At 41.3% G+C, this 19070-nt stretch overlaps 1 pseudogene; it reads right to left on the bottom strand.

Annotated features, from left to right (window-relative positions):
* Positions 1 to 1829: 1829 nt before the first annotated feature.
* Positions 1830 to 6868, bottom strand: LOC114508008 (annotated as a pseudogene).
* Positions 6869 to 19070: the final 12202 nt, after the last annotated feature.

Here is a 19070-nt window from a genome sequence, read left to right as displayed (position 1 = left end):
GGTGCTTCCCCATCAGAGCAGCCGGCTGGCTTGCGCCGGGAAGGGCGTAGCCCAGGCCGCTTCCGGCGTCACAAAGGGTGCCCGCACTCCCTGTTGGGTGGGGCAGGCGGACTCAGTCCGGCCGAAGCTGAAGCAAGAAAGCAGCACGGTACTCCAGAAGCTGGGAGACCCTAAGGCCGATCTTGCTGGGCTGTCTGCGGCTAGGAATACAGTGGGGTCAGAAGAGGGCAAAGACGGGCCGGAAAGACACGCCAGCTGCAGCATCTCTGGAGGAGCCCCAGAAACGCACTTCCGCGGCGGCGCGCCAGGATGGCGCAGGACATCCTCTGCCGGGCCCACTTCCTCCCAGCAGCACTTCCTCGGCCCCAAGGCCCAGGGCTTTAGCATTTTCGGTATTTGGGGTCTTACATAACTCCATTTCATCCCACCGCTCCTTGTTTCCTCGCAAAACAGTACGCCACTTCCAACTTCCTTCTGCCGAGAGGCACTGTGCGCAGACTCGGATCCTGACGCAACCGCCATCTTCACGAATTGCTGGAAGCGGCCGGTGTATCAATGTCCTGTGTGCACGGAGAAAATGATTGCATGATTGTTCGGTATTCATGACTGTCTGCTAGAAGAGGCAGGAACAATGATGGCCTGCCATGAGACTGACCTGTGTTTCAGTTCTGACTCCTCCACCCCTGTAAATTGAAAAAGTTCATCTCTGTTGAGCCTCTTAGTTTGTTAATGGATCGAATGACTGGTATGCATGCAAATCCCTTAGAAAAAAATACTTGGTGTAGAGTAGTGTCTGGCATAAAGGTTGAATAAAAGTGAAAGAAACGCTATGTGGATTTATCGAGCACCTGTGTGTTCAATGCCATGCTGTCTGTTGGGTATATAAAGTGTTTTTGATTCTGTCCCCATGGAAATGGCCTCTTTCCTTAAGTGAGCTGGTGTTTATTTGATGTGTCTTGAGCAAATTTACCATTTCCCAGGCTCTAGTTTCTAAGGAATTTTATGCTTTTATTGAACTTGACTCACCCGTTTTTTGCATAGCTTTGTACTGGATGAGTACTCTGGTGGGATGGTGGGAAACTCTTAACTTTCCTGCGATTTTATTTCACAGGGAGTGAAGAGGTAGACTAGCCTCTTCCCAGGTTCATTTTAGGTTGGTGTCTGACAAGAGACCATAATGCTTGCTAAATACTTGCCCCGTACAGTTTGGAATCAAGTAAAGGGGCAGAGACAGATCTTACAAGAGTGCATGGGAGTGGTGCTAGATTTTTAAAAAAAATTTATTTATTTATGGAGAGGGAGGAAGAGAGGGAGAAAGAGCTGGAGAGAAAAAGCATGCCTCAGAGAAACATCCGTGGGTTGCCTCTCCCACCTACAACAATTGGGAACGTACAACCCAGGTATGTGCCTTCACAGGACATCTAACCTGTGACCCCTCACTTTGGTGAACACTGCCCAACCAACTGAGCCACACCCATGAGGGCTGGGTTTTTTATTTTAGTTGTACCAGTGACTGTAGTTCTTGTCAGTGCTTCTTGTGATAATTTATAAGGGAATGATAAACATACCACAAAAGAGATTATCTTCTACCCCAAAATGGACAAATTCCCAACTCAGGACAAACTCATTCATGACCCACTGAGTTTTGTGATGTTGAAGAATAATTAGAACTTTTCCTTTCCAGACTGAGTTGTTATCCTAAATTAGTTGGTTTGTGCAATCTCTGCAGGACTTCTTGCTCCTTCAGACATTAACTGAAACTGAATGATACCATCAAACACAATTCCCACTGTGCAGTGAAATCTGATCCCAACATCTGTTGGAGATCTGGAGTTCCCTTATAAAATCTAAAGTTACCTATAAAAGTTGTTGCCTCTTGAATATAAGGTTGAGAATGGGGTCTTAATTCCTTTTCATTTTAAACTCTTTGATGTGGTTTTTTCTTTTTAAAATATATGTATATTTTATTTTGTAAATGAATTTTAAAAGATGAACTATATCTCCATGCAATTTTTTAAAATTTATTTTTATCCAGGTTATCCTACCCTTAACAGATTACGCTACCCTGTCCCTTTGCCACTCAGCAGGCAGAGCAAGAGAAATCAAACACCTACCTGAAAGTTTCTTTGAATAACACTCAGTATCAAGTAGAGACTAATTATGAATTGCTCAATATAAAGCATGAGGTTCTCTTTTTTTAATTGAGGGGGTAGAAATACAGCCTCTTAATTATAAACTGCATCATAGTATTTTTGGGAGGGCCCTTTGGCTTGAATCCATTACTGATTATATGTCATATCACTGTGGGAACTGCCTTATGAAAAGTTTTAAAGTCACAGGTTGTGTATTTGGCGTCCCCTAGTGTACTGTTTTTAAATGACAAGCATACTTGATCTTGGAACTATTAAGAGGATAAAATGTAAATTTCAGTCCACCTTCCCAGTGAGATTGATCTTGCTTCTTTTCCTGACACCCAAAGAGACTGTTCTCTGCACCTGCCCATGAGAGTGTCAACTTAAACTAGTTCCTAAATCTCTAAGCTTTGGTTTCCTCATGTGTAAAATGAGAATAAATATGTGAACTGTATAGGGCTCCTCTTAGGACTAAGCTAATTAATACATATAATGTGGATGCCCTGAACATAGTAGGAGCTCAATAATTGCTAACTCTTTTGTGCATATATATAGATACAGTAAATACTAACCATGGTTGAAGACAGTAACAATCTTGAGTGGCATACTCTGCTATTTGGGGAATGTGAAGAATGTTAAAAAGTAGCTGAAAAAAATAAATAAAAGCCTTGGTATGATTCTAGTCTGGTTCCATTTTACTGAGTCAACTCATGCCATTTCTGAAGTCTAGAAGCATGTTAAATTTCTTCGCATTCTTCATAGTGTCTAGAATTGCACGTCCTTAAGAACTACTTGTCTTATTTTTTCATGGATAATGTCTTTATTACATTGTCAGTTGGATTTTTGTTTGAAATCTGCTACCTGAGATCTTCCAAGACCGCTTTAACCACCTCTCAGTGTCTCAGCTAGGAATTCTTGCCTCAGCTCTGCCTTGAAGTTCACTACAGTTAGTTGCTGCTGCTGAGACCACCTAGGGTACAGCTGATACTTTGTTGCTCAGGAAGGCTGTCCTACATTTGACCTCAACTTTCACCTCTGGTACCTGCTGTTCTGTAATCCATCTCAAGTTTAAGGGGTCCCTGGACTGCTGTATTGCTCTGCTGGTCACTCCTCAAACCACCTCAGGTGTCCCCAGCAGCTGCACCACTCTGCTTAATTTTAATGTTCAAGGTAAATGGTTATATGGTAAGTTTCAGAAAATATAAAAGAAGCAAGATTCTAGAAAGGGAAAATAATCTAAAAATTTGAAGACTTGGGTTCAAACTTATGTGTTTTAAGCCTGAGGCTCCACATTCTTTTTTCTGAATTAGTATAGTTGCTCCACAAGTGTGGATAGTATTTGTCTTACCAGTGTACAGTGTGAAAGCAGTATGATTGGCCCTGTGGAGACCAAGTGAGTCAGAATTTACAGATCAATGAGATCAGTAAATTTCTTTTTTTTTTAATATATTTTATTGATTATGCTATTACATTTGTCCCATTTCCCCCCTTCTCTCCCCTCCACCCTGTACCCCCCTCCCACCCACATTTCCCCCTTTAGTTCATGTCCATGTGTCATACTTATGAGTTCTTTAGTTTCTACATTTCCCGTACTATTCTTGCCCTCCCCCTATCTATTTTCAACCTACATTCTATGCTACTTATTCTCTATACCTTTTCCCCCTCTCTCCTCCTCCCACCCCCCTGCTGCTAACCCTCCATGTGCCCTCCATTTCTGTGGTTCTGTTCCTGTTCTAATTGTTTACTTAGTTTCTTTTGGTTTTGCTTTAGGTGTGGTTGTTAATATTTGTGAGTTTGCTGTCCTTTTACTATACATGTCTTTTCTTTATCTTCTTTTCTTAGATAAGTCCCTTTAGCATTTCATAAAATAAGGGCTTGGTGATGATGAACTCCTTTAACTTGACCTTATCTGAGAAGCACTTTATCTGCCCTTCCATTCTAAATGAGAGCTTTGCTGGATAGAGCAATCTGGGATGTAGGTCCTTGTCTTTCATGACTTGGAATATTTCTTTCCAGCCCCTTCTTGCCTGTAAGGTCTCTTTTGAGAAATCAGCTGACAGTCTGATGGGAACTCCTTTGTAGGTTACTGTCCCCTTACCTCTTGCTGCTTCTAGGATTCTCTCCTTCGTTTTTACCTTGGCTAATGTAATTATGATGTGCCTTGGTGTGTTTCTTCTTGGGTCCAACTTCTTTGGGGCTCTCTGAGCTTCTTGGATTTCTTGGAAGACTGTTCCCTTTGCCAGATTGGGGAAGTTCTCCTTTATTATTTGTTCAAATACGTGCTCAATCTGTTGCTTTTCCCCTTCCGATTCTGGTACCCCTATAATTCAGATATTGGAACGTTTAAAGGTGTCTTGGATGCTCTTAATCTTTTCCTCAATTTTTTGAATTCTTATTTCATCATGCTTTCCTGCTTGGTTGATTCTATCTTCCTTCTGGTCCACTATATTGTTTTGAGACTCATATTCCTTCCTTTCACTATTGGCTCTCCTCCGCGTGTCTTCCTGCATCTGTTTTATGGTAATCTGCATTCTTTCATCTAAATTTCATCCAGAATCAACCAGTTCCGTGAGCTTTCTGATCACCAGTGTTTTGAACTGCGCATCTGATAGACTGGCTAATTCTTGGTCGCTCAAAAGGATGAGTCCTGGGGGACTGATCTGCTCTGTTGAAAACATGGGTTTTTTTCCCCCACTGTCTCTCCTTTTTTTTTTTTTCCGGTCTGGTTGCTCTTGTTATGGTGGGGGGCGGAGCCTTAGGTGTTCACCGGGGCTGGGCACCCCAGTCGCTAGATTGTGAGGTTATATGTGGGGGTGGGGCGGGAGCGGGAGCGGGGCGGGAGGGAACAATGGCGGTAGTTCCGTTCCCCTGGGCTCAGACCCTTGTCTGGGCTTCTGGGCCGCGAGTTCTGCCCTGGCCCACAATCGCTGCCCCTCTGGGTCTGCCAGCCACAGCTTGCGTACTCAGGGATCACTGCTGCCTTCTTGCGCGCCAATTTCGAGCCAAACCTTCCCCCAACCTCTGTGCGCCGCGGACCCGAACCAGCCCCGTGCCTGCCCGGCTTGTCTTTTCCTACCAGTCCGGATGAACGCGTCTACCTCAGCTTCTTGGCTGCCCGACTTCCATTCAGATAAATCGTCTGCCGGATCTGGGTGTTATTCTGATAGTAAATTATTGTTGTAAATTATTGGTTTTCTAATCTTGGTTGCACGAGGAGGTACGGTACGTCCACCTATTCCTCCATCTTGCCGGAAGAGAGATCAGTAAATTTCAGAGTTCTCAACCATTCTCACCTAACTCCAGCATTGTTTAGGCTATATAGGTAAAATTTATTTTATATCTTTTAAAGAGATATCTTCTCATCTAGATATTCTAAAAGAACATCCTGCATTGACAGACATGGACTTTGCTGTTTAACATCGCTAGGTCCTGGGCTCCCCAAGAACACAATTTCTTGAAGAAAGCATTGGGTACTTCTGACCCCTGAGTCTCTCTGGAGTCTTTGGTCGGTCCTGTAAATAAAAATCTCCCTGTGCTTATTTTTCCTGTGTGTCATATATTAAGGATCTCAATATATCTATTTCCCTTCCACTTCCTCAGTGCTAAACCAGATTAATTTTCTCATAAACAGCTACCATATAACCATTTATTGAGCTGCTATTATATGCTTAGACACTATGCTAAGTATTTTACAAACATTATTTCTGAAAGCATTATGCTAAGCGAAACAACCCAGGCAGTGAAAGACAAATACCATATGATCTCACCTTTAACAGGAACCTAAACAACAAAACAAAGAAACAAGCAAAATATAACCAAAGACACTGAAATAGAGGACAGGCTGACAGTGACCACAAGGGAGAGAAGAGGGAATTTCAGGGGACAATGGGAAGGGTTTACAGGAACAAATTTAAAGGACACATGGACAAAAACTAGGGGGAGAGTGGTAATGGGAGGGAAGTAGGGAGGGTTGGGAGGGTGGGCTGGATTGGGAGTAAAAGGGAGAAAACTGTACTTGAACAATGATTAAAATAAAATTTAAAAAAACATTATTTCTAACTCTCATAATCACAGCCCAGTAAGAGAGAGGATATCATCCCCTTTTTCCAGAGGAGAAAATTGCAGTAGGTAACCAGGCAAGTATCAGAGCTAGACTTCTAACCTGAGGCATCCTCTAGAGCCCATGGCCTCAAGAGCATCAGAAACACTTGCCAAAGAGAATTTTGAGCTATGTAGTTTCAGAAATGCAAGAAGAATCTTGCTACTCCCTTCAGGAGCTAAGCCAGCAGTTCTGAGGCTTTCTCCTTTGCAAGAAAGCCCACCTACCTAGCCCTCTCACATTATCTTGGCACCTTGCAGTTATCAAAGGCTGGCCTGTAGGACATCTCATTTTCTCTCCCCAAAATATTTCTGCACTCATCATCCACTGAACCTCCCAGCTGGGGCAGCAAGTTCTTTTCTGGCAGAAGATTGCAGCTGTTATTTACTCCTTAGGGGATACACTGCAAAGCCCAAGCCTTACTTCTGGGAACACTGAGATATGTCTCTGTAAGCATGTAAAAGAAATCTTGATGGGGGAGGGTGTTCACATGCTGGCCATCCTGGTCATAGTGCACTCACTGGTCAGTGAGCTCTCCCACTGGAAGCTGTGCCACAGAACCAAAGGCACAGTCTTGGCCACCAGAACTACATTCAGCAGTCCTTCCATCTGCTCGCCATTCCAAGCACGTGCTCATTCACTATGCCAACCATGGGATCTTTAAATGCTTTTCCCCTCTTTAAATGCCTCCCATCCCAAACTCAATTTTGTCCTTAAAAGCTTCTTTCAAGTTTATACCTTAACTTCATTGCAGGATCTCAGTGAATCCTACAATGTGTGGGTGGAAGATTATAAATCAGAGCTGAAGACATGGGCAATAGGGGAGGAGCCACCCAGAAGACAGAAGGGCCACAACTTGGAAACAAATGAAACTCTTTCATCCCAGTGGGATTTTTCTCATTTTTCTAAAGCTTGCTGTTTCAGCAGAGCACTTGACCAGGAGCTATGGTTCCTGAAACTTTTAGAAAGAATAAGCACTAACAACAGAGTTGCCCACATGTATGTCTTCTGTGTTTTAGCAAAATTTGGGGACCTGGAGAAGTTCTGTTATTTCAATGAACCTCAGTTTCTCCCCTTTGCAAAATAGGTTTCACATTTGAAAAGCACCGTAATGCATAGAATCAACCATCATTTTCTTCATAATTGAGAAGTTTCACAAAATGACAGAAGGGTTCAGTTTGAAAGATCTGACTATAAGAAAAATTAAACCTTATCAGTTCTCAATTGTCTGAATAAGCGGAGGTGATCAAGAGAGAGAATTCCAGTGGGACTTCAGTTTACTGGTCATTTACATTTGGTTTTATGAGGCATTTCTAGTAATTAACATTTTTATATGGGTGTGTCTGGAGTTCTGGGAATTTACAACTGCTTACAGCAAATAACAAAGCTACACAAAGATGAAGCTGACTGGGCTGGCATGCTGTCAAGTGACTTCAACCCCTGGACCAACTCTGCTCACTGACACAGGAAACATAAAGGGCTTGGGCCTCAGTGGAAGGTTTAAATCCTGATGCTGTTGTATGACTTCAGATTCCTCATTTGAAAAATGGGGAAATAAAGCAGTATAAAGTACCTTGACTGTGGTAATAGAAAATTGTGAGGGAATTCTCAGACAAAACCATGAAATATATCCAGCATTCAATCAGGTATTATTTTAATCTGGGAGGAGCATGTTTGTGTTACAAATTTCCATGAGCAGATCAGAGCTGCTAATTAACTTGGGTTAGGTGGGTTTCACCAACCTCTCTTTAAATGATGACATTCTGGTTATAGATTATAAAGGGGCTTAGCATGAACCAGCAAGGTCATAGACTAGAGTCTCTGGCAGGAATCTAGCCAATGAGCAACTTGGTTCAGAAGGTAAACATATTTTGTGTTCCTAAGAGTCATCCAAAAACTCCATAATTTCTATTAAGAAATGGCTACTCCTTGGTTTATTCCTAATCATCTTAAGATGTCCTTTATGTTAATACATGAATATTTACAATTCTCAATAATCTGTTTGAATTTGTACTAAGTGCCAGATATGACCTGCAATTAACCACATTGCCTGAGAGGTTAGATGGCCAAGAAGCCTCTTTTGAGCATCCCTCCTACACAAAACCCTTGGCACAAGATGCATACATTCTGAATTTGGTCTTAGGAAGGGGAGTATGGAGGGGTTGGTCAGTGTCAAACAGAAAGAGCTCGCATATAGCCCTGGCTGGTGTAGCTCAGTGGCTTGAGCATGGGCCTGTGAACCAAAAGGTCACCAGTTTGATTCCCAGTCAGGGCACATGCCTGGGTTGCAGGCCAGGTCCCCAGTAGGGGCATTGAAGAGGCAACTGCACATTGATCTTTCTCTCCCTCTTTTTCCCCTTCCCTTCCTCTCTCTCTAAAAATAAATAAAATATTTGTTTTTAAAAAGGAAAGAGCTCAAGTATAATCTGAAAAATACTACATTAATTTCTGCAGTTTCTTCACCATCCCTATTACATAACATGTCCTAATTAAAGACTCACTCTTGACCACTGAAATCGAATTGGGTCCTTGTGCCCATAAAGAAAAGAAAGCTTGACTAACTAAACTGTATGTTTTTTCCGAAGAGCACATTTGTTTTCAAGGTCAGGAAGTTGGACTGCTGTTCTACTAAATGTTTAGATTTGATATTACTTAGGATATGGCTTCAACAACTACAAAAAGATGCCAGAAATACAGTGGCAGTCTAGCAGTCTCAGGGGCCCAGTTTCTTATTCTTGTGCTGTTACCTTTAATATATTACTTCCATTTTATAGTCCAAGATAACTGCTCCAGCTCCAACCCTCACACCCACATTCCAGCAGGAAGGAAGAAAGTGAAGACATTTTCTTTTAGGGCAACAATCCAGATATTGTATACATCAATTCTACTCCCAAATAGGCTATATCTAGCTGCTAGGGAGGCTAGGAAACTGGATGAATGTGTGTCCAGCTAGAAATTCTATTATATAAGAAGACAGCCAACTGGAGGACAGCTAGAAGTTTCCACCACGATTCCCTTCCTATTGTTTTCCACTCCAAACCTACTTAATACTTCAAAGTGCTGACTTTGAAGCCCACTGAATTCCTCATGTACAGAAAATGTTTAAAACTAGAGGCATATTTACCCCCTCCATTATTTGGATAGCAGAAAATACAAATCAATAAGAACTTAAGAATTTGTATAGTGAGACTCTATTCCCCAGTGATAATGATGTTAGGATTTTGATATTTTTCCTTATAAACTTATCTAATAAAATTGCAGACATAACATGTAATTCTGAGATGGTAATTTATATTACATGATGGTGGTGATGATATATAGTGTGGGGTGAGGTGGAAAGAGGATTTTAAAGCTAACCTATCATGTAGTTGAAAGAAAATCAAAATCAATAGATTTGGATTTGGGTTCCACTTTTTTTTTTACAATGTTACAATTGAAAATAAAAAAATATTAATTTTGTTATTGTTGGCACTATTACAGATGTCCCACTCCACCCAGTACCACCTGCCTTCCCCACCTTAACTACATTGTTGTCTGTGTTCATGGACTATGCATGTATGCATATATATTCTTTGGCTAATCTCTTCCAGTCCCCCCACTGCTGTCCCCTCTGAGATCTGTCAGTCTGTTACATGTATCCATGTCTCTGGTTTTACTTTGTTTGTGAGTTTATTTTGTTCATTAAATTCCACATATGAGTGAGATCACATGGTTTTGTCAAAAGACTGGCTTATTTCACTTAGCATAATGTTCTCCAAGTTCTAGTTCCACATCTTAATTGACCCCTGTGTTACCCCAGCATGTAACAGATTCTTAGTGTATCCATTTGTCCACCCTAAAATGGCAATTAATTACATTCTATTTTCTCAATCCTCATGATAAGACAGTTATGAAAGTCAAGTATTCCTTCTTGTATTCCTTCAAGTACTCTTGGGTGTCCTCTATATGGTAGGCATTAAAAACAACACAGACCTATTTCCTGGTTCCATGGAGTGGAATCTAATGGGTAATACATATCAAAACGTTTTGAGGAATATCAGCTAGGATACACCTGTCAAGGGTTACTATCATAAAGTTCTTGGCCCTCTACACCTCTTTGCCAAGGCCAGAGTGGGAGAGGAGGTAGGAGATAACATGGTCAGATGGGAGGATGTGGTCTGGCCTGGTCAGGCTGCCATTTTACACTCCCCGCCTCCCCTCCAAACTGAATCAGCCCTAACTCTACTACTATACTAATCAGCATGTTCTGGTTTCATCTAGTCTCTTCTATTTGCCCCACCCTGTGACAGGGAAGTGGGAAAATAGAGATTTGTAGAAGCTGGTGAAGATGAATGTCAGAAGGTAGAGTTCCATTTCTAAATCCAAGAAAAACTTCCTGTTTTGTTAAGACTGTTCTTAGGAGTGGAAACTAGCTTACTCAAATGAAAACCACAGTGAATAATTTCACTAATTTGTACTGTACATTTAGCAAGCCTAAAATCCCAAGAGAAGGTTGGTGAATAAGGAAAGAAACCATCAGGAGGGAACTGTCATGTATCAAAACCCAACTGCCCAGTGCTCTTCATCACTACCTCAGTCACCACACCCTGAAGGAACAGTGGCAACTGGTAGAGCGAGTTGCATAATTTTGGTGGCACATGACACAGAGGCAACCAGGCAAAGCCTCAGTGGCTTGTGTATTCAAGGACTGTATAACTCAGATTGCTCATCTTTTTTCTAGATGGTGTTTCCTTTTTTATGAAAAGAAAAAAAAATCTGGAAAAGTAGTTGTATTAGCCTAGACTATGCTGTAGTAACAAATTAAAACTAGAATCTTGGCTTAACACAAAGTTTATTCTTGCTTCCATTATGTGACCACTGCAGGTTGGTGGTGGAGTAGGAGGTGGAGATAAGGGAATCCTGCTCAAGAACCCTGCTTATTAGAGGCTCTGACATCCTGACATCTTAGGCCTCCACCATCCTGGCAGTAAAGGAAGAGAATGCATGGAAAATTCACACCTGCTCATCTACACATCAGCTTGGAAGTGACCATGTTCTCTTCTTTCAGTGGTTGGACAGAAAAAGCTACAGAGAGCCTGGGAGTAATGGAGAAGTATATAAATATTTGGTGAGCAATAAATGCCTCAGCTATAGCAGCACTTTAATGCTAAGTGTATATTATGACAGGTAACAGCAGCTCAGAATCCCAGACCATGAAAAGATCATTTGAATTCAGATCTGAAATGTTCCATCTAAGCGTCTTTCTTACTGATTTCCTGAGTGTCTAATAGGCAGCAGCTCTCAGGTCAAAAATGGTCCACCCCATTTAAGGTGGATTCTACATAAGGGTTTTCCCAACCCCATAATTTACTTATTTACCTAATGAGGTAGTTCACAGAAACTGGCCTCTCAACATGGCCTCAAAATATGTTGCTGGGGAACTGACATATCTTAGTGTTCCTGGAAGCAAATCAGTCAGTCACTGGAATCAAAGCTCAGTTCTTAAAAATCATAGAATTTTAAGAACTGTTCACATTTAATTCTATATAAATGACAACATAAAACTGGAGGATTGTTCTCTGAAGGACTGTTGACCAAAAGTGTTCAAAATATGATTCATGTCTCCTCTTGCAAATGACTCATGTCCAGTGTGTTTCTGCCAAGGGAGGATGCTCTTTATTCACCATCATTAGTAAATATACATACAGCCCATGCAGGGAAGATGCAGTTGTAATAAACTTGTAAACCCTTGCCAGGAGGCAAGAAAGGGTCACTTTCAAAGTGACAGTTTTTCTGGACTTGATACTCTCTGCCTTCCCCCTTGTTCCAGGACATTGTACCATCAAAAAAGGCAAGAGAAGCAAGAGAAATACAGCTCAGTTCAGGCAGACTGACTTCACAGGGCGGCTTCTCAGTCATTTTGTTTTACTTGGCCTGCTTTGGAGCTGTTTGGGGACATATGAGGTTCTCTAACCATGAGGCCCTTTCCAGACCTGATTTCCCCTTGGAATGACACAGTATCCTCCCTCCAAATGTAGCAATTGTAAATTCCTGCCTGGGGAGCAGCAATTGCTTTGAATTACACACTATCTGAATAAACCAGTGTGAGATTAACAAAGCCTTATTGTTCTGCAATCCTTTACTGAAACTTACTATAGTAATTCCTACTGACATTATATTTCTCTGCCTAGCATTTGACTATGCAAAGGAACACTTTTTCTACACTTTAATTGGTCATTTTTAGCTGTATGTTATAAAAACAACTTTTTACCATTTTACCAACACTGAGCAGGAAGAAATGCTATCAGGTTTTTTCAATTCACTTTTTTTCAGTTTACTTTTTTCTCTTCCTTCCTGCTTTTTGATATGTCTCCAATAATTCCACATCTTAAAAATGTCTCCAATTGTAGTACCCAAAATATTACTTCATGACTGCTCAATACACATGCAAGTACACACAATTTAGGATTTTCTCCTTTATAATATTTTATATTCTATTTTAAAAAATGGACCTCAAGAGCACAGAATAAAATCAGTTATCATCCCTAGGTTGTGCCATAACTTTCATCATTGGTTTGGAAATGCTATTTTAAACATGTTTTTATGACAATGCAAGGAAATAATTTAAATTTATTCAGTTTTTTTAAAAAAATTCTTTCTCATTCATTTTTTAATCATTTGCAAGTAAAATTAAAATCCAAGAATAAATCTACCAATATTTATTTCCTAACCAAAATTATTTCTAATTGAATCAAGAGGGAATCTCTTTATAATGACAAAGTCTAAAGGTAACACTAATAAAAGCCTTGAGAGCAAGGCATTGTTTACCAATTGAATAGGCCTTTATAAAAGCTTCTGATTCAGTGCACCTGCACAGTGATTTTCTTTTCCTTTGTGCCATCTGCGGTGTGACTGCCAAGACGCTGATTTTCGTGAAAACCCTTACACGGGGAAGACCATCACTCTTGAGGCTGAACCCTAGGATACAATAGAAAATGTACAGGCTAAGGTCTAGGATAGGGGAGGAATTTCTTCTGATCAGCAAAGACTAATCTTTGCTAGTAAGCAACTGGAAGATGGATGTACTTTGTCTGATTATAACATTCAAAAGGAGTTTACTTGTTATCTTGTCTTAATCTTCATGGTGGTGGGAAGAAAAGGAGGAAACCTTATTGTAATGGAGAATGAACACACTATAACTACCCATACAAATCTTAGTAAATGTTAAATTCGAACCTGATTTTTTTCTCTCAAAACTAAAACTTCCATGTTAAAAGTTTTTCTTAGTATACTTTACTAGAATTAGCAGTTTCAGTTCCTGTGTGAACCTAAGGAACAGCCTGACCTCAAGGCCCCCAATCACAGGAATTCAACCAGATAGCCAACTCAAGGACGCTGATCATGAAAATCCATTTCGGGACCAGCAAAGACACTGCCAGTGTGTCCACAGCCCCTCTCCCGATCTCTTTGTTCTGCTTCCCCTCTCCCTCCTTATAAAAGCCTCTACCTACACTGAGATGTTAATATGGGCCTTGAGACAAGAGTCCTTCACCCCATCTTCTTAGGTGGCTGGCACTTGAGTAAACCTCTTTTCTTATCACTATCACCTGTCTCACAAGTTTGGCTTTTGTTGTGGCAGGAAACTGAACCTGGGTTCAGTTACTTTATACCACTCCCAAGAAGAATAAGCATAAGAGTGGCTGTCCTGAAATACTACAAAGTGGATAAGAATGGCAAAGTCAGTTGCCTTTGTTGGGAATGCCCTTCAGATGAACCTGGTGCTGGAGTTTTTATGGACAGCCACTTTGACAGAAATTATTGCATTACTGTGGCAAATGTTGTCTGACCTATGGCTTCATCAAACCAGAAGACCAGTAATCATAGGTGGGTTAATAAAAGATATGGACCAGCAGGGATTGAGTCTGAGAGAGAGGAAGGCCTCCTGGAATCCCAGGCAGGTCTGCTTAAAGGGCCCACCCACAGACTTATTCAAACTCCCTCTGAGCACCAGCACTGAGGAAGCAGATTGAAAGGTACATAGAGAGGAACTGGATTATCTGACATCAAGGTGAGTGCTGGGAGTGGGGGACAGCTTTCTCCCAGACAGAAGTCCTGACAGGCCATTGTTCCTTTAATAAGCCCTCCTCCAAAAACGACTGCAGGTGGGCGCCATATCTGAGACTCCATTGACTTGGCTCACACTGTCTGCCCTACCCTGGTGATTCACTGAGGCCCTACCCCAACCAATTTCAGGTCCAGCCAAACTGTTTCCAGTGGCTTTTCCATATGAATAGCATGTCTTGCCTCATGTTTCAGATATTCCTAGAATGTCTCAAACAAGCAGCATCTGGTCTCAGCATGCCCCATACCTCTTGCTAAGTTGCCTTAGGCCCAGCAATAGTAGCATCTGGCCTTGGTTCACAGCTTGGCCTTACCTGGGCACCTCAAAGCCTAGCAAAAGTAGCAGTCATCTGCAGATCACTCTGTAGCTCCTGCCTAGTGGCCCTGGGCAGAACACAAGTGGCAGCTGACCTTAGCATACATGTCCCAGGAGGCCCCAGAGCTAACACACCCAGTGGACATCTTCACATTGTGTTGAAGCATCACCACCCAACCATGTCCACAAGTGATACACTCAAGGGGTGAACTCAGTGGGTATCAGAGCCCCACTGATGTAAGCCCTGCCCTGTGGTGTGGGCCCCTGCATAGCTGATCCTCCACAATGGTTGCAGCCAGTCCTTGCAGCAGATTGGCCTAGGGGGTAAATCCCTCCCATTGATGTGTCAACAGCAATAAAAGTTCAACTACAAAAGGAGGGTGTACACAGTATATACATGGGTGGAAGGGGTGCATCATGAGTGCCTGGATTGGGTGATCGAAGATGCTGTTCCACTGAACCCTACAGAACACCTACTTCATTAGGCCACTCTACCAAGCCCATGAGATATGACAGCTCTATCTAATACATACAAACAAACACAGGGAGGCTATCAAAATGAGGAGTCCAAGAAACATGAAAGAACACATCAAAACTCCAGAAAAAGAACTAAACAAAATGGAGACATGTAATCTACTAGATTAAAAGTTCAAAATACTCATTATGGTCCTGGCTTGTGTAGCTCAGTGGACAGAGTGCCAGCCTGCAAACCAAAGGGTGACAGGTTCAATTCCTAGTCAGGGCATATGCCCGGGTTGTGGGCCAGGTCCTCAGTTGTGGGAGTATGAGAGGCAACTACACATTGATGTTTCTCTCCTTTCTCTAAAAATAAATAAATAAATATATTTGTAAAAATTCAAAAAAACCCCACTAGTTATAAAGATGCTCAATGAATTTAGTAAGTGTGCTCAGTAAATTTAGTGAGGACATAGCATACAATCTCAACAACATAAAAAAGAATCCATCAAAAATAAAAAAGCCCTGGCTGGCGTAGCTCAGTGGATTGAGCGTGGGCTGGGAACCAAAGTGTCCCAGGTTCAATTCCCAGCCAGGGTACATTCCTGGGTTGCAGGCCATAACCCCCAGCAACCGCACATTGATGTTTCTCTCTCTCTCTCTCTCCCTTCCCTCTCTAAAAATAAATAAATAAATAAAAAATAAGGAATACACTAACTGAAATGAAGAATAATTTATAGGGAATCAACAGTAGAGTAGATGAAGCCAAGAATCAAATCAGCAGCCCTGGCTGGTATGGCTCAGTGGATTGTGTGCCAGCCCATGAATCACCAAAGGGTTTCTGGTTCGATTCCCAGTCAGGGCCCATGCCTAGGTTGTGGGCCAGGTCCCCAGTAGGGCATGCTCCAGAGACAACCATACATTGAGGTTTCTCTCCCTCTTTCTCCTTCCCCTGTGTCTAAAGTAAATACAATATTTTTAAAAAATTAAATCAACAATTTGGAATATAAGAAAGCAGAAAACACCCAAAAGAACAGTAAAAAGAACATACAATCCCCCAAAATGAAGATACTGTAAGGAGAAAGGAACCTCTGTGACAATTTTAAGCATACCAACATTCACATCATGGGGATGCCAGAAGAGGGAAAGAGACAGCAAGAAATTAAAAACCTATTTCAAAAAATAATGGGAGAAACTTCCCTCACCTGGTGAAGTAAATAGACATACAAGTCCAGGAAATGTAGAAAAATCCAGACAAGATGAACCCAAAGAGGCCCACACCAAGACACATCGCAATTAAAATGCAAAAGGTTAAAGACAAAGAGAGAATCTTAAAAGCAGCAAGAAAAAAGCAGTTAGTTACCTACAAGAGAGCTCCCATAAGACTATAAGCTAATTTCTCAAAAGAAACTTTGAAGGCTAGAAGGGATTGGCAAGAAATATTCAGTCATGAAAAGCAAGGATGTCCAACCAAGATTGTTCTACCCAGCAAAGCTATCATTTAGAATTGAAGGACAGATAAAGAACTTCTCAGACAAGAAAAAGCTAAGGGAGTTCATCACCACCAAACCAGTATTATATGAAATGTTAAAGGGTCTTCTTTAAGAAAGGAAAAAAAAGATTAAAAATGAATAAAATGGCAATAAATACATATCTATCAACAATTGAATCTAAAAAAAAAAACAAATGAACAAGCAGAATCAGAAAAGACTCACATACAGAGAACATTTTGATAGTTGCCAGGTGAGAAAGGGGTTTGGGGAATGGGTGATAAAGATAAATGGATTAAGAAATACAAATTGGTTGCTTAGAATATTCATGGGGATGTAGAGTCCAGCATGGGGAATATAGTCATTAATATTCTAATAACTTTACATAGTGTTAGATGGGTGCAAGATTAACAGGATGATCACTTACTAAGTTATGTAATGTGTAATCACTGGTGTGTACACCTGAAACTAATATAAAGTATGTCAACTATAATTGAAAAATAAAAATGATTTTAAATTGGAAAAAATAACAATAAAAATAAAAAATATTGCTCTGGCTGGTATTGCTCAGTGGTTGAATGCAGCCCTGTGTATCAAAGGATAGCTGGTTCGATTCTCAGTCTAGGGCACATGCCTGGGTTGCAGCCCAGGTCCCCAATAGGAGGTGTGTGAGAGGCAACCACACATTGATGTTTCTTGTCCTCTCTTTCTCCTTCCCTTCCCCTCTCTAAAAAATAAATAAATAAAATCTTTAAAAAATCTTTAAAAACTGGAAAATATTTTAAAAATAAAGTAAATTAAAATCTTATAGGCAGGTAAAAATACTAAGACATTTAGAAAAATTACCATTTGTCCCAGATATTGATCCCCCCCACTCCATATGAGTAGTACATGACTACAAGCAAATGAGTAGAGGAAAAATGACAGGAAATTTGAAGTATAAACTTCCAGATTTCTGGTAATACAGCTCATAACTGGGTCCAAAATGTATTCAGTGTTACTTCTAAATTAAAAAGAAAAAAATTCCAACTTGAGCCTAAAATATTTCATATTTGGTAAACTATTTGGGGAAATTCCACTAAGTCTGCAGGCCAAATAATTTTATTTATTCTTACACTCCAACCTTTCCATTTTATTTTGCTTCAGCAGTTGTTTAAAAATTGGGTAGAGAGGTGGGATAGACCTAGAAACTCTCTTTTCCAAGCATAAACTACACATACATCCTAGGCAGATAAGAAATGTCTTTTTCTTCCAAGCTCAGGCCCTTCTCACTGTTAAGAAATGTCTTTCTTGCTCCTATCTTCCTCAGATTGCTGTATAGTGACCCCTCACCTTCCTGGACACCAAATGATTGCGTTGCTAAGAACTCTGCTCTGAGTCCTGGAGTCATTGGTGGCCACGATTAGTTAGTCCCACAAGGTCTTCCACATCACAGCTTTTCTTACCCTTCTTTCCTCTATTTGATATCCATCCTGCAGTGACCTAGATTCATTACCCTGCTCTTGTGCCTCAGTTTTCCTCATTAGGACTGAAAAGCTGCCTTGTAGTTAGCTGAGGTTCATTTACCCTGTCTTGCTCCTTGCCAGCTATATGCCTTCCTATCCACCCTTTCTCTGCACCCTCTGGCTGGGATTCTGCTGGAGATAAGTCAATTTAAGAGTAATGACTCCTTCAAGACTTTAGTCACCAGCTAGACACAGTCATTCCCTTGGCTTACTTCCCTCCCAGAAGATCTAATAGTTGCTTAAGCCAAATCCTAGCTTGCCTTATCTACTGAGCCCACCTGATTACCTTTTCCAGAGCCAGCCTGGCTGGCCAAGTTAGTCCCCCTGTTTCCCTCTTTCCACTAGCTGACACTGCTAAAATGTTGATGATGGTAACAGTAAGTTAAGAGCTTAGTCTATCTCAGACTCCAATGAAGTGTCCTACAATTCAACTCAATTTTGACACTATATACAAGAGATAGCATCATATTCCACAGGTTAAGGGCTCAGTCCTACAAGAATGCCCACCCCTGCCCCTCAGCTTCAGGTGCCATCTCAGATACAGGTTGTCACTTGTGATTCTGACCAACTGGCAATAGATTGGAGGTTTCAACAACCATTTTCCTTGGGTTTCATTGATTTGCTAGAGCAGCTCACAGAACTCAGAAAAACATTTTACCTACCAGATTATGTAACTCAGGAACAGCCAGCTGGAAGAGTTGCATAGGGCAAGGTATGGGTAAAGGCTGTGAAGCTTCTGTACTGTCTCTGAGGATGCCATGCTCCTCCCATCCCTACCTGTTCACCAATCTGGAAGCTCTCCAAACCCTATCCCTTTGATGGAGGCTTCAATAATTAAGCATGATTGATTAAATCATTGGCCATTGGTGATTGTACTCAATCTCCAGCACCTTTTCCCTCCCCTTATGTCAGGGGGTTGGGACTGAAATTCCAACCCTCTAAACCACTTGATTGGTTCCCCTGGCAACCAGC

The sequence above is a fragment of the Phyllostomus discolor genome, chromosome 10, assembly GCF_004126475.2.
Source record: "Phyllostomus discolor isolate MPI-MPIP mPhyDis1 chromosome 10, mPhyDis1.pri.v3, whole genome shotgun sequence".
Lineage (NCBI taxonomy): Eukaryota > Metazoa > Chordata > Mammalia > Chiroptera > Phyllostomidae > Phyllostomus > Phyllostomus discolor.
This window is presented reverse-complemented; position numbering and strand designations above follow the sequence as displayed.